Source organism: Dendrobates tinctorius, unplaced genomic scaffold (genome assembly GCF_039654945.1).
Source record: "Dendrobates tinctorius isolate UK_male_01 unplaced genomic scaffold, ASM3965494v1 ptg000331l, whole genome shotgun sequence".
NCBI lineage: Eukaryota > Metazoa > Chordata > Amphibia > Anura > Dendrobatidae > Dendrobates > Dendrobates tinctorius.
In genome coordinates this window covers 3,189,765-3,202,283 of record NW_027361997.1, presented here as the reverse complement: position 1 = coordinate 3,202,283, position 12,519 = coordinate 3,189,765, and positions in this window count along the sequence as shown.

Sequence of the window (12,519 nt, the reverse complement as noted above, 5' to 3'; positions counted from 1 at the left end):
GGTGAAGGAAGGTAGTGAGGCTGATTACCAAGCACATGTGCAGGATGATGATGACTGGGTGACTGGAATTGCTGACTGGATATAAGGCAGCCGACGCCCTTCTGCCTTGCGGGTGATTTCTCTGAGGGATTCTAGGAGACCAGTCTGATTCCTGCTCCTCAAAAGCTAAGTTTTCTGCTCTGCTTTTTGCATTTGTGTTTTGGTTTTGTTTTGCCTTGTTTTTCTGGATTTCTGCCATTCCCTGTTGGGGTGAGCTGAATTCCTTTTTGCTCTGTCTTCAGAAAATACCTGAGTACTGATATAGTCTTTTTGAAGCCTAGCGTCTTCAAGGCTTTTCTCCCTATCAGTCTGTTGGCTCTTGTTTTGATAGGGTTTTGGGCGGATTGCTGACAGCAGCTTTTCTATCCTGTCCTATTTAGTTAGCTTGGGCCCCATCATTTGCTCAGCCTATCTTTCTATCTGTGTGAGTGTTTTTTCATCTTGCTTCACCGTCATTATATGTTGGGGGCTGCCTATTGCTTTGGGGTTTGCTCTGGGGCAGTTTAGATTTCCCTTTCTGTCTTTAGGCTATGTAGTTCTCCGGCTGTGATCGAGGGGTCTAGGGCACCGTAGGAACCCCCCACGGCTACTGCTAGTTGTTGTTGATAGGTTCAGGGGTCTGCAATCCGATAGCTGCCAACTTCTCTGGTTTTCTGGACTTAGCTAGTATTTCTGTTTTTGCCTCCTACGGTGACTCATTCATAACACAGAGGTCTCCTCTATGGCTGTTGATGAGGCATCGCTATGAGCGCTACGCAGTGTTCGGCGCTTATAGCAATGCTGTAATTCTGCTACATATAGGCGATCTGTTCATTAACAGAGCCGATCAAGTAGTGGATGCTTTTAGCCTCCCATTGAGGCTATTGAAGCATGACAAAATTATAAAAAAAAAAAAAGTTTTAAAAAATATGAAAAAAATATAAGTTTAAATCACCCCCCGCTTTCTCCCCATTCAAAATAAAACAATAAAAAAAAATCACACATGCACGTATTTGGTATCGCCACGTTTAGAATCGCCCGATCTATCAAGAAAAAAAAAGGATTAACCCGATCGCTAAACAGCGTGGTGGGAAAAAATCGAAACGCCAGTATTACATTTTTTTGGTCGCCACAAAATTGCATTAAAAGGCAATACTGGGCAATCAAAAGATTGTATCTGCACATAAATGGTATCCTTAAAAACGTCAGCTCGGCGCACAAAAAGTAAGCCCTCACCCAACCCCACATCACGAAAAATGGAGACGCTACAGGTATCAGAAAATGGGGCAAAATTATATTTTTATTTTTTTTTTAGAAAACTTTGGAAGTTTTTTCTCACCACTTAGATAAAAAAGAACCTAGACATGTTTAGTGTCTATGAACTCGAAATGACCTGGAGAAACATAATGGCAGGTCAGTTTTAGCATTTAGTGAACCATGCAAAAAATCCGAACAAAAAAACAAGCGTGGGATTGCACTTTTTTTGCAATTTCACCGCACTTGGAATTTGTTTCCTGGTACACAACAAGCTAAAACCAATGATACTGTTCAAAAGTACAACTTGTCCCGCAAAAAACAAGCCCTCACATGGCCATATTGATGGAAAAAAAAGTTATGGCTCTGGGACGAAGGGGAGCAATAAGCGCAAAACCGAAAAAGCTTCGGTCAATAAGGGGTTAATTATTTCAGCCTGCGCTGAGCGTTTACATTGGAGTTTCCGTGTAAGTATCTGAAATGCGTGATTCAGACTGAACCCCGGCAGAAAATTAATGAGGCAAATGGAGGCACTCTGGACGCCGTATGGCTGCCTATGATCCCTCAGTGTCTCTTTTTAGGCGTGCATAAAAGTGCTGTCGACCACAGTTTTGTGCACCTGTGAAAAGTAGAACATCGCTGAACAGAGGCCAGACGGAGTCCTAAGTCTCATCTGAATCGCGTCACTTGGAGATTTAGATGTAAGCCCCGATGTAAGTGTTCAGCGTAGAGCGCCGGATAAATGTGATCCCAAATGTTATGCAAAATGTTCCCTACAAAAGCTTCTACTCAAACCACCAAAAAAGCAAGTCCCCCGCTCAACACCAATCATCTGTTAGCAGAAATATAGGAGGTTTCCACATTACAAAGGCTCTGAAAAAGCACTATAGCGCCTAGCCCCCAAAAGAAAGCCGGCAAATTCTGCACTCCCAAATCCAAATGCCCCCTCCCTGCTGAGTATCACAGTGTGCCTAAGCCACATCTAGCATCCACATATTTGGCATTTCTGTAGCAATGAGAGCCCGCCTAATCTACAGGTGTGTCTCCAGAAGCATGAGCTGGGCACTACCATGTACTGGTGAATGCAATGTACTGGGGACTACAAAGTACAGGCATCACAATGGCAGTTTGCAATTTTCACTCAGCAACATCCACTGCTGCTTGTTTGTAGAAAACACCCGGTAAAATATATTTAATTTTTTTTAAGAAATGTGTGACAATTGCAGTACACTTCACAACAATGCACCCAGTTATTGTCTGCAGTGGTCAGGTCATGTCGGCATTGCTCCATTTCTTATTTTCCAATGATAAGCCATACTAAGACCACCTTGTCGCTGCTTACAATCACGTTTCCTATTTGTTTTGACTATTTTTTTTTTCTTTTGTTGCAGATTTTTGGCCACAGGCGAGAGCTTCGCATCACTGCATCTTCAATTTAGAGTTGGAAAGGCAACCATTTCTAAAATTGTTAGAAGCAAATGCGATGTTATCTGGCAGAAATTGCAGCCCATAGGGATGCCTTCCCCAACCGAGGAGAATTGGCGTCAAGTCGCAGCAGGCTTTCAGACTGTTGTCGACTTCCCGAACTGCATAGGTGCAGTTGATGGAAAGCATGTAAGAGTGATTCAGCCACTGCGGACAGGATCTGTCTTCTACAATTGTAAGAAATATTTCTTGGTGTTCCTGATGGTGGTGGCTGACGCACATTACAAGTTTGTGGCCATCGATATTGGTGCCTATGGAAGAACGGAGGATTCCCAGGTGTTGAGAACTTCAGATTGGAATGCATATTCTCCAAGATGGCATTATGCTCCCAGCCCTTCAACCTCTTCCAAGGACCACATGTCCAGTCCCTTTTGTGATGGTATCGGATGAAGCTTTTCCCCTTATGACAGACCTGCTGCGTCCATATCCATGAAGGGGACTGAAGGCCCATAAGAGTATTTTAACTTTAGCCTGAGCCGGGCACGAAGAGTTGTGGAATGCACCTTTGGAATCATGGTTAGTCAGTGGAGGATCTTAAACACCGCCATACAGTTGGATATTGGTACAGTTGATTCTTTTGTCAAAGCTTGCTGTTATTCACAATTGTGGTAGGGACTACAGTACTGAAGTAGATGTGGGGACACTGTATCAACCTTTTGCTACAGCAATCAACTGAGGTCCTGGACGTCCCAACATGACCGGTTTGCGTGTTTGAGAAACCTTTGCTGATTATTTCATGAGTTCCAAAGGTGCCGTGCCCTGTGTTGGTGAGCAAGCCTGTACAGCAAACTTCCACTTGAGAGGAGACCTCAAAAGGGCTCTGGAGTTGGGGTTGTGGAGTTTGAGTCAGTGACCATTTTGGTGGAGTTGGAGTTGTAGGCGGAGTATGTCTCATGCTAATTAATGCGTCGGAGTCTGCTGTTTGGCTTACCAACTCCACAGCCATGGACATCATGGATCTAATTCTTCAGGTGCAGAATTAATAATGTTCCAATTTTGTTTATACAGTATACTGTTTGTCATGTTAAGTAAAAATAAATGTAAATGTTTTAAACAGTAAATGTGTTGTGTAAATAAAAAAAAAATGTCATTACAGGGCTATGACACTAATATATATTCTTGTTTGGATGAGGGTGGGTGGTATTAGTCAAATATGTAATAAATAGTTACCCCTTTTTAAAATAAATGCATTATACACCATGATATATAATGGTCCATAAATGTTTAGCATACCAAAACATGTAGGCAGCATACAATGAAGCCATAGTGTTTGATCTTTGAACAATGTTTTTTCCTCTGAACCTTTCGCAATCATCTAGAATTATTTTGGGTACTTAATATACATGTCCCCCATTAACTACATGTTGGTGTGGGTTGTTTTTTTTCTACAACTGTCACAAATCTTTTAAACACAGTCCTAACAATCTCCAAGCATTGGTCAAACATTTATTTTGTCAGCTACTAATACAAAATATAACTGATGTCGTACACTGGTGAGGCCCATTGTTATCCGTTTCAGCAGATACTAACTGGCCTACGTTACAATGTATTACTATTTATTGAATTTAAAAAATACGCATTGAAAAAAACTAACAATTTTAATATTAAATTTTATATATTTTGCAACCCAAAAAAATAACTTTCCTCTTCATAATTTAAACTAAACCAAAAGTTACCAAAAAAATTATATTTTAGACATCACCCCAAAATATATTAACAATTAACCCCTTCATGACCAAGCCTATTTTAACCTTAATGACCTGGCCATGTTTTGCAATTCTGACCAGTGTCCCTTTATGAGGTAATAACTCAGGAACGCTTCAACGGATCTAGCGATTCTGAGAATGTTTGTTTTTTCGTGACATATTGGGCTTCATGTTAGTGGTAAATTTAGGTCGATAATTTTTGCGTTTATTTGAAGAAAAATCGCAAATTTAAACCAGAGAGTTATGTGACACACAATAGTTAATAAATAACATTTCTCACATGCCTCCTTTACATCAGCACAATTTTGGAAACTTTTTTTTTGTTAGGAAGTTATAAGGGTTAAAAGTTGACCAGCGATTTCTCATTTTTACAACAATTTACAAAACCATTTTTTAGGGACCACCTCACTTTTGAAGCCACTTTGAGGGGTCTATATGGCAGAAAATACCCAACAGTGACACCATTCTAAAAATTGCACCCCTCAAGCTACTCAAAGCTACATTTAAGATTATTAACCCTTCAGGTGCCTCACAGGAGCTAAAGCGTGGAAGGATAAAATAAACATTTTAACTTTTCCAACAAAAATTTTCTTTTAGCATGAATTTTTTTTCATTTTCACATGGGCAACAGGATAAAATGGATCCTAAAATTTCTTGGGCAATTTCTCCTAAGTACACCGATACCTCATATGTGGTCATAAACCACTGTTTGGGCGAACGGTAGGGCCCGGAAGGGAGGGAGCGCCTTGTGACTTTTCGAATGGAAAATTAGCTCCAATCGTTAGCGGACACCATATCACTTTTGGAGAGCCCCTGATGTGCCTAAACATTGGAGCTCCCCCACAAGTGACCCCATTTTGGAAACTAGACCCCCCCAAGGAACTTATTTAGATGTGTGGTGAGCACTTTGAACCCCCAAGTGCTTCACAGAAGTTTATAACGCAGAGCCGTGAAAATAAAAAATCCTTTTTTTCTCCTCAAAAATGATTTTTTAGTCCACAATTTATTTTCACAAGGCTAACAGGAGAAATTGGACCACAAAAGTTGTTCAGTTTGTCCTGAGTACGCTGTTACCCAATATGTGGGGGGGAATCGGTCGGGGCTTGGAAGGGAAGTACTGACCTTTTGAAATGCCGACTTTGATGGAATGGTCTGCGGGCGTCATGTTACGCTTGCAGAGCCCCCTGATGTGCCTAAACAGTAGAAACCCCCCACAATTGACCCCATTTTGGAAACTAGACCACCCAAGGAACTTATCTAGATGTGTGGTGAGCACTTTGAGCCCCCAAGTGCTTCACAGAAGTTTAACGCAGAGCCGTGAAAATAACAAATTTTTCTTCAAAAAATTATATTTTAGCCAGCAATTTTTTATTTTCACAAGGGTAACAGGAGAAATTGGACCCCAAAAGCTGTTGTCCAGTTTGTCCTGAGTATGCTGATACCCCATATGTTGGCGTAAACCACTGTTTGGGCGCATGGCAGAGCTCGGAAGGGAAAGAGCACTGTTTGACTTTTTGAACGCAAAAGTAGCTGGAATCAATGGTGGGGCCATGTCATGTTTGGAGACCCCCTGATGTGCCTAAATAGTGGAAACCCCTCAATTCTAACAACCTTAACCACAACCCTATCCCCAACACATTCCTAATCCCAACCCTAACCCTAATGGAAAAATAAAAATATTTTCTTTTATTATTTGTCCCTACCTATGGGGGTGATAAGGGAGGGGGTGATTTACTATTTTTTTTTATTTTCATCACTTTGATAGGATCTATCACAGTGATCAAAATGAATGGAATCAGCCGCTTGGCAGATTCGACGGGCGCACTGGGCATGCACCCACCATTTTGGAAGATGGCGCCCATGCTGGAGGGAGGAGGGACATCGTGAATGACACGAGGACATAGGAGGTACCAGGGAGGTGAGGGGGGGCGGAAGGCAAGGGGGAGCAGATGGTGACGGCGGCGGCAGATTGCCGCTGTCAGGTGGCGGGGGCAGAATGCCCCCGTCAGCAGGTGGGGGGGTCTGATCGCGGTCTCTAGCCATGTCTGATACTACTGCAGCATCGGCCATGGCTGGATTGTAATATTTCATCAAATTTCATTGAAATATTACTATCGCTCTGATTGGCTGTTAAAAGTGAATCAGAGCGATCTTAGCCATGGGGTGCAAAGTCAACCCCCTGGGGTGAAGTGCAAAGCCCCTTGTACCTGTGGGTCGGGTGATTTTTCATAACCCCCCTGCGGGTTGGGTGACTGGGGTCAATCTAGTCATGACAGCATATGCATCATTGGTTGAATTGGCACCGACTTTCATGACGCATGCTCTCACTGGTCGGGAAGGGGTTAACAAGAGGTCACTGCATGTGAGCAGTGCACACCTGTGATAGCATATAACAGGACTAGTTTATTGTCATACAAAGCACACAGACAAACTGCCAAAAAGCGCACAAGCGCAGTAAGGCTATGTACCCACGTATGCAGATAATTCCTGATTGAAAACCGGACTCCTTCCCAGAAAACGCGCGTTTTTATGCGTTATTTTCCGGAGCATCCCCTTCTCATAGAAAATAGTTAGAAATGCGGATTTTTCCGCGAAATTAATGAACATGTTGCGTTTTTTACCACAATGCGTTTTTTTCATGGGAAAAAACGCATCAATATGCACAAAAAGTGCGGAATTCATTGAAATGAATGGGATGCTTCTTGTAAGCGGTTTTAAGCATTTTTGTCAGTTGAAACGCGGAAAAAACCGCTTACGTGTGTACACACACTCAAGAGGCATCAGTCACTGGTCAGTAAAATGGTATGCGGTCTAATAACCTGAATAATCACAAAGTGCTAGGCATAGAATTGGGCAGCAACCTCCATGAATAAGGACATACAATAAAGAACTCAATATACATATGTTGTGAACAATTTTTGGACCCTTATATAACACATTACAAATTTTTTTTGGTCTTTGGTTCGTTATATAAATTGTACAACACACAAATGTTTGCAATTTCTTTTTTTTAAGTTTTTCGCATAACTTATTAACGTGAAGCAAAGAACAAACTATGTAAAGGTAATACAAACAATTATTTTTATGCTTTTTGCCTAAATTAATTGAATTTCTGGAACGTGGGAGGTGAGGGTTCAAAAGGTTTAAAGAAGAGAGGTCATGGTTGTGGGGTAATCTGAAGGAGTAGAAATGTTTTCAAGAAATTCAGGTTGGGAAATGGAGGCAGTGGGGAGTGAAGAGAAGCCAATAACTGAACTTTGGAGCCAAAAAGAAGCGCGTGGATCGCGGATAGAGGAAGAATGAGGTGCAGAGAAAGAAGAATGGGGAGCACGGAAAGAGGAAGAAGTTGAAGCGGGCAAAGAGGAAGCGTGGAGTGCAGGGAAATAGGAAGACTGGGGAGAAGGCAAAGCGGAAGCACGGGGTGAAGAGAAGGGAAAGAGGAAGACTGGGGAGAAGGCAAAGAGGAAGCATGGTGAGCTTGATAATTAAAAGGTGTTTGGGGATGTTGGCGAGTGGTCACTTGTGCATTCTGTTGCCTTTGTAATATTGACTATTCCATTGCTTATTTCACTTGCATTAATTGCATGGGTGTATTTGTGGAATAGAGCCAATATACTGCACACAGAGGCACATGACCACTGGTTTGATGTTGAGAATTTGCGAATTCCATCCACAATAGAAGCTCCAAAATAGTCCCAAGTAGTCATTGGAGTCCATACGATTTAGACAGCACCCAGCTTGTTGGATTACTGCAGTGACTTCTGCATTTTGCCTCAAATTGTTATTCCGTAATTGACGCCTGCGCAATTGTTGCCTGCTAGTAACAGGCCTCACATTGATGTCCTGTGTCTCTGGTGATTGTGGCAGGACATTTGAACTGTCAAATGCGGGTTGCATGAGATTTGCTAAAGAATCTTGCGTGTCTGACACTGACCCCTGTTCTTGGGTGTCTTCAGGTACTGTCACACTAAGCGATGTCGCTAGCAATATCGCTATAACTTGTGACGTTATAGCGATATTGCTAGCGATATCGCTGTGTGTGATACCTACGACCCGCTCCCCCGCTGGTTATCGCTGATCGCGCGAGAATGTTCAGGACTGTTTCTCGTCGTCAGTTTCCTGCTGGGCTTCCTGCTGTGACGACGAGCGACGCGTGGAGCCGGGCGGGAGGACGCAGGATCACCTGGTGTGACAGGTAAGTAGCGACCCCCGTCCCCAGCGATGTCGCTGGTGAGATCTGCCTGTGTGGCAGCTCACTAGCAACCACTTAGCAATGTATCAGCGATCCTGACCGCGTCATATCGCTGGTCGGGATCGCTGGTACATCGCTAAGTGTGACAGTACCTTTTGCCATGTGGTGCAGGAATGTTTCCTTGTGTTCTGCACAAATAAAAAAAAAAAAAAAAAAAACTTGAAACATCAGTATGTTGATATTAAACAGATAATTGTACAAACAGTTTGGACATCACTTTCAATTTTAAAAAGAACGCTTTTTTTTTTTTTTTTTTTAAACCAAGCCGAAGATTACACTACACAATCCAAAAAATACAAATTGGACATATCAGATGATGTTTTGGGCTATTTCATGTAAATGACATGTCTAGTTTCAGATTTTTAATTACAACAAAATCTTTAACCCCTCTCTGACCTCAGACTGGGACTTAATCCCCATGGACAGAATAGTACGTCATAAGATATCGGCCGTGCACCCGGGGGGGGGGTGTTTGGCCATTCGCAGCCCGGCGTCAGCTGATTCTTACAGCTGACACCCGGCACTAAGTTCCAGGAGCGGTCACAGACTGCTCCCAGCACTTAAACCCCCGGAACACTGCTATCAAACAAGGTCGCAGCGTTCCATGCCAGCAGAGGGTCTGACATCCCCTCTGCCTTTGGATTGGAAACCCTGCGGCATGACACGGGGTCCCGATCGCTCCCATGGTAACTCGATGTCGTCATGAAGACATCCGGGTTACCAGAGCTGAGAGACTTCCTGTCATGCGCAGTGCATGCCAGGAATTCTCCAGGTCAGTACTGTTCATGGATTGCAGCGCTGCAAGCTTCTATAGCATGCAGATGCTGCTTCATCTGCATGACTATAGAAGCTATCATCCTGCACAAAATGAGTGTCCCATAATGGGACACAGTGTAAAAGTAAGAATCAAATAAAAAACATTCGCAAAAATATATTTTTTTTTTAAATAATTTTATCATTAAATCAATCTTTGAATTAAAAAGACACATTTGGTATTGCCGCGTCCGTAATGACCCAACCGATAACTGTCCCACTAGTTAACCCCTTTAGTGAACACCATATTAAAAAAAACAATGCTTTATCATCATACCGCCGAACACAAAGTGGAATAGCACGTGGTCAAAAAGACGGATATAAATAAACATGGTACTGCTGAAAACATCTTTTCCTACAAAAACAAGCCACCGTACAGCGTTGTCAGAGGAAACAAAAAAGTTATAGCTCTCAGAATAAAGATATGCAAAAACAATTATTTTTTCTATAAAATAGTTTTTATTATATAAATGCCAAAAGCTTAAAAAAAAAATGAGGTATCGCTGTAATCGGACTGACATGAAGAATAAAACTGCCTTATCAATTTTACCACATGCAGAACAGTGTAAATGCCCCCCCCCAAAAAAAAAAAGAAATTCATGAATTGCTGGTTTTTGCTCATTCTGCATCCCAAAAATTGGAATAGAAAGCGATCAAAAAATATCATGTGCCCAAAAATGGTACCTATAAAAACGTCAACTCGTCCCACAAAAAACAAGAGCTAACATGACTCTGTGCCAAAATATGGAAAAATTATACATCACAAAATATGGTGATGCAAAAACTATTTTTTTTTGCAATAAAGTCTTTGTGTGTGACAGCTGCCAAACATAAAAACCCGCTATAAATAGTAAATCAAATCCCCCTTTGTCAACCCCTTAGTTAGGGGGAAAATAATGAAATAAAGATTATTTCCATTTTCCCGTTCGGATTGGGGCTAAAGTTATAGTTAGGGTTAGTGCTAAAATTAGGGTTGTGATTATGGTTAGAGTTGGGATTAGGGTTAGAGTTGGAGTTAGAATTGGAGGGTTTCCACTGTTCAGGCACATCAGGGGCTCTCCAATTCCAGCCAACTTGACATTGAGTAAAGTTCCGAGCTCTGCTATGCGCCCAAACAGTGGTTTACCTGCATATATGGGCTATCAGCATATTCAGGACAAATTATATAACTTGTGGGCTCCAGTTTCTCCTGCTACCCAGTAAAAAAAATTTGTATCTGAATTGTATTGGCGATAAAGGGGTTAAGCATTAATGTGTCTTTCTCAAATTATTTTTTTTTGAGCCTACACAAATAGAAAAGAAAAAAGGTATATAGTTCATGAACAAACTTACGGTCGGAGCTTCCATGTGTTTAACAGGAATTGAAGGTCCTCATAATATGGACATTTTCTTGCTTTTGGAGAAAACCCACTTTTTTCTTGATCTTGGGCGTTTTTTTTTTGGGTTTTTTTTAAAGCGATCCCTCACAGATAATCCAGCGTGTTTTCACATCTTTCACTGAAAAGTTATAATTCAAGACCATTGTTAATTGGTTTTACTTTACATGCTTCACTTTGTTTATGCAGCACAATTTACGTACATGTTTCCTTTTTTAGTTCTGGGGGCATGCCTGGACTTTCGGGGTATAATTCCTCAACTTTTTCCCAGGCATCGTCCTTCTTTATTCTGTTATGGTAATCCTCAGAGGTTTGGTCCCATAAGATGGGTCTGTTATGAATCTAGAGAGATACAAATTATACTTTTTTTTTCATTGCTTATTTTGACAAATGAAAGTTGGATTTATTGATAAAATTTTCCTAAAAAAATATTACAACAAAAATGGTTAATAAAAAAAAAAAAGTTATATTCAAAATACCATATATACTCGTGTATAAGCCGAGATTTTACAAAAAAAAAAGTTTGTGATGAAAACGCCCCACCTCGGCTTATACATGAGTCATTGCTGGAGGGGGAGGAGAGCAGCGGCAGGACCTGGCGGCTGGGACATCATACTCGCCCTCCGTCGCTGCATCTTGGTCCTGGCGCAGGCAGCTGTTCCTGTGCTGAGCAGTCACGTGGTACCGCTCATTATGGTAATGAATATGCACGCGCCTCCACTCCCATAGGCGTGGAGCGCATATTCATTAGCCTAATACCCAGTACCACGTGAACACTCACCACAGGAGAGCTGCCGTTCACGGGGACAAGGGAGATGAAGTGACAGCATGGTGAGTAGAACGGAGGGAGGGTGAGCGAGCCATGCATACAAGAGGACCAAGGGAGCGAACCATGCATTACAAGGGGACTGGGGGAGCGAGCCATGCAGAGCAGAACAGTGACCAGGGAGCCATGCATACAGGTTAGGGACAGGGGACAATCAATACCTGGCTTATACTCGAGTCAATAAGCTTATACTCTGGTCTGCTTATACTCGAGTATATACCGAACATTAAATATATTGACATGAAATAAAATTAACAGCAATATTAATTGTTGAACGTTAATGTTCATCCTCTCGTATGATGCCATACTGGGAGTTGATCACCAAGCTATTGTGAGATTTTTCCTGTAAAATAAAAAACAAAAAAATTGCAATTGTCATGTTTTTTCAATTGACTTTAGGGATATGTGATACAGTAGTTTGAAACCACATTACACAAAAGTATGTGTAAGATTTTATTTGAACATTGAAAAGGGGTAAAAAAAATTTAATTATAAATAGGTTGATAACCCATTTTGTGTTAACCCTATTTATGCAAACAAAAGTTAAGAAAACTTCTGGGCCTAGTATTTCTGGCTGGTAAGGATCCAATATCCATGAACCTTACCAGGCTGATAATACCAGGCTGCAGCAGTCTACTTACCATGGATGGTTAGCAAAAAGAGTGGGGTTACCTGGCAAAAAAAATGGCGTGGGATACCCCTTTATTTAACCATCCAGATGAAGCAGACTACTGGGGCCTGGTATTTCAAGCTGGTAAGGATCCAATATCCATTAGCCTTACCTGCCTG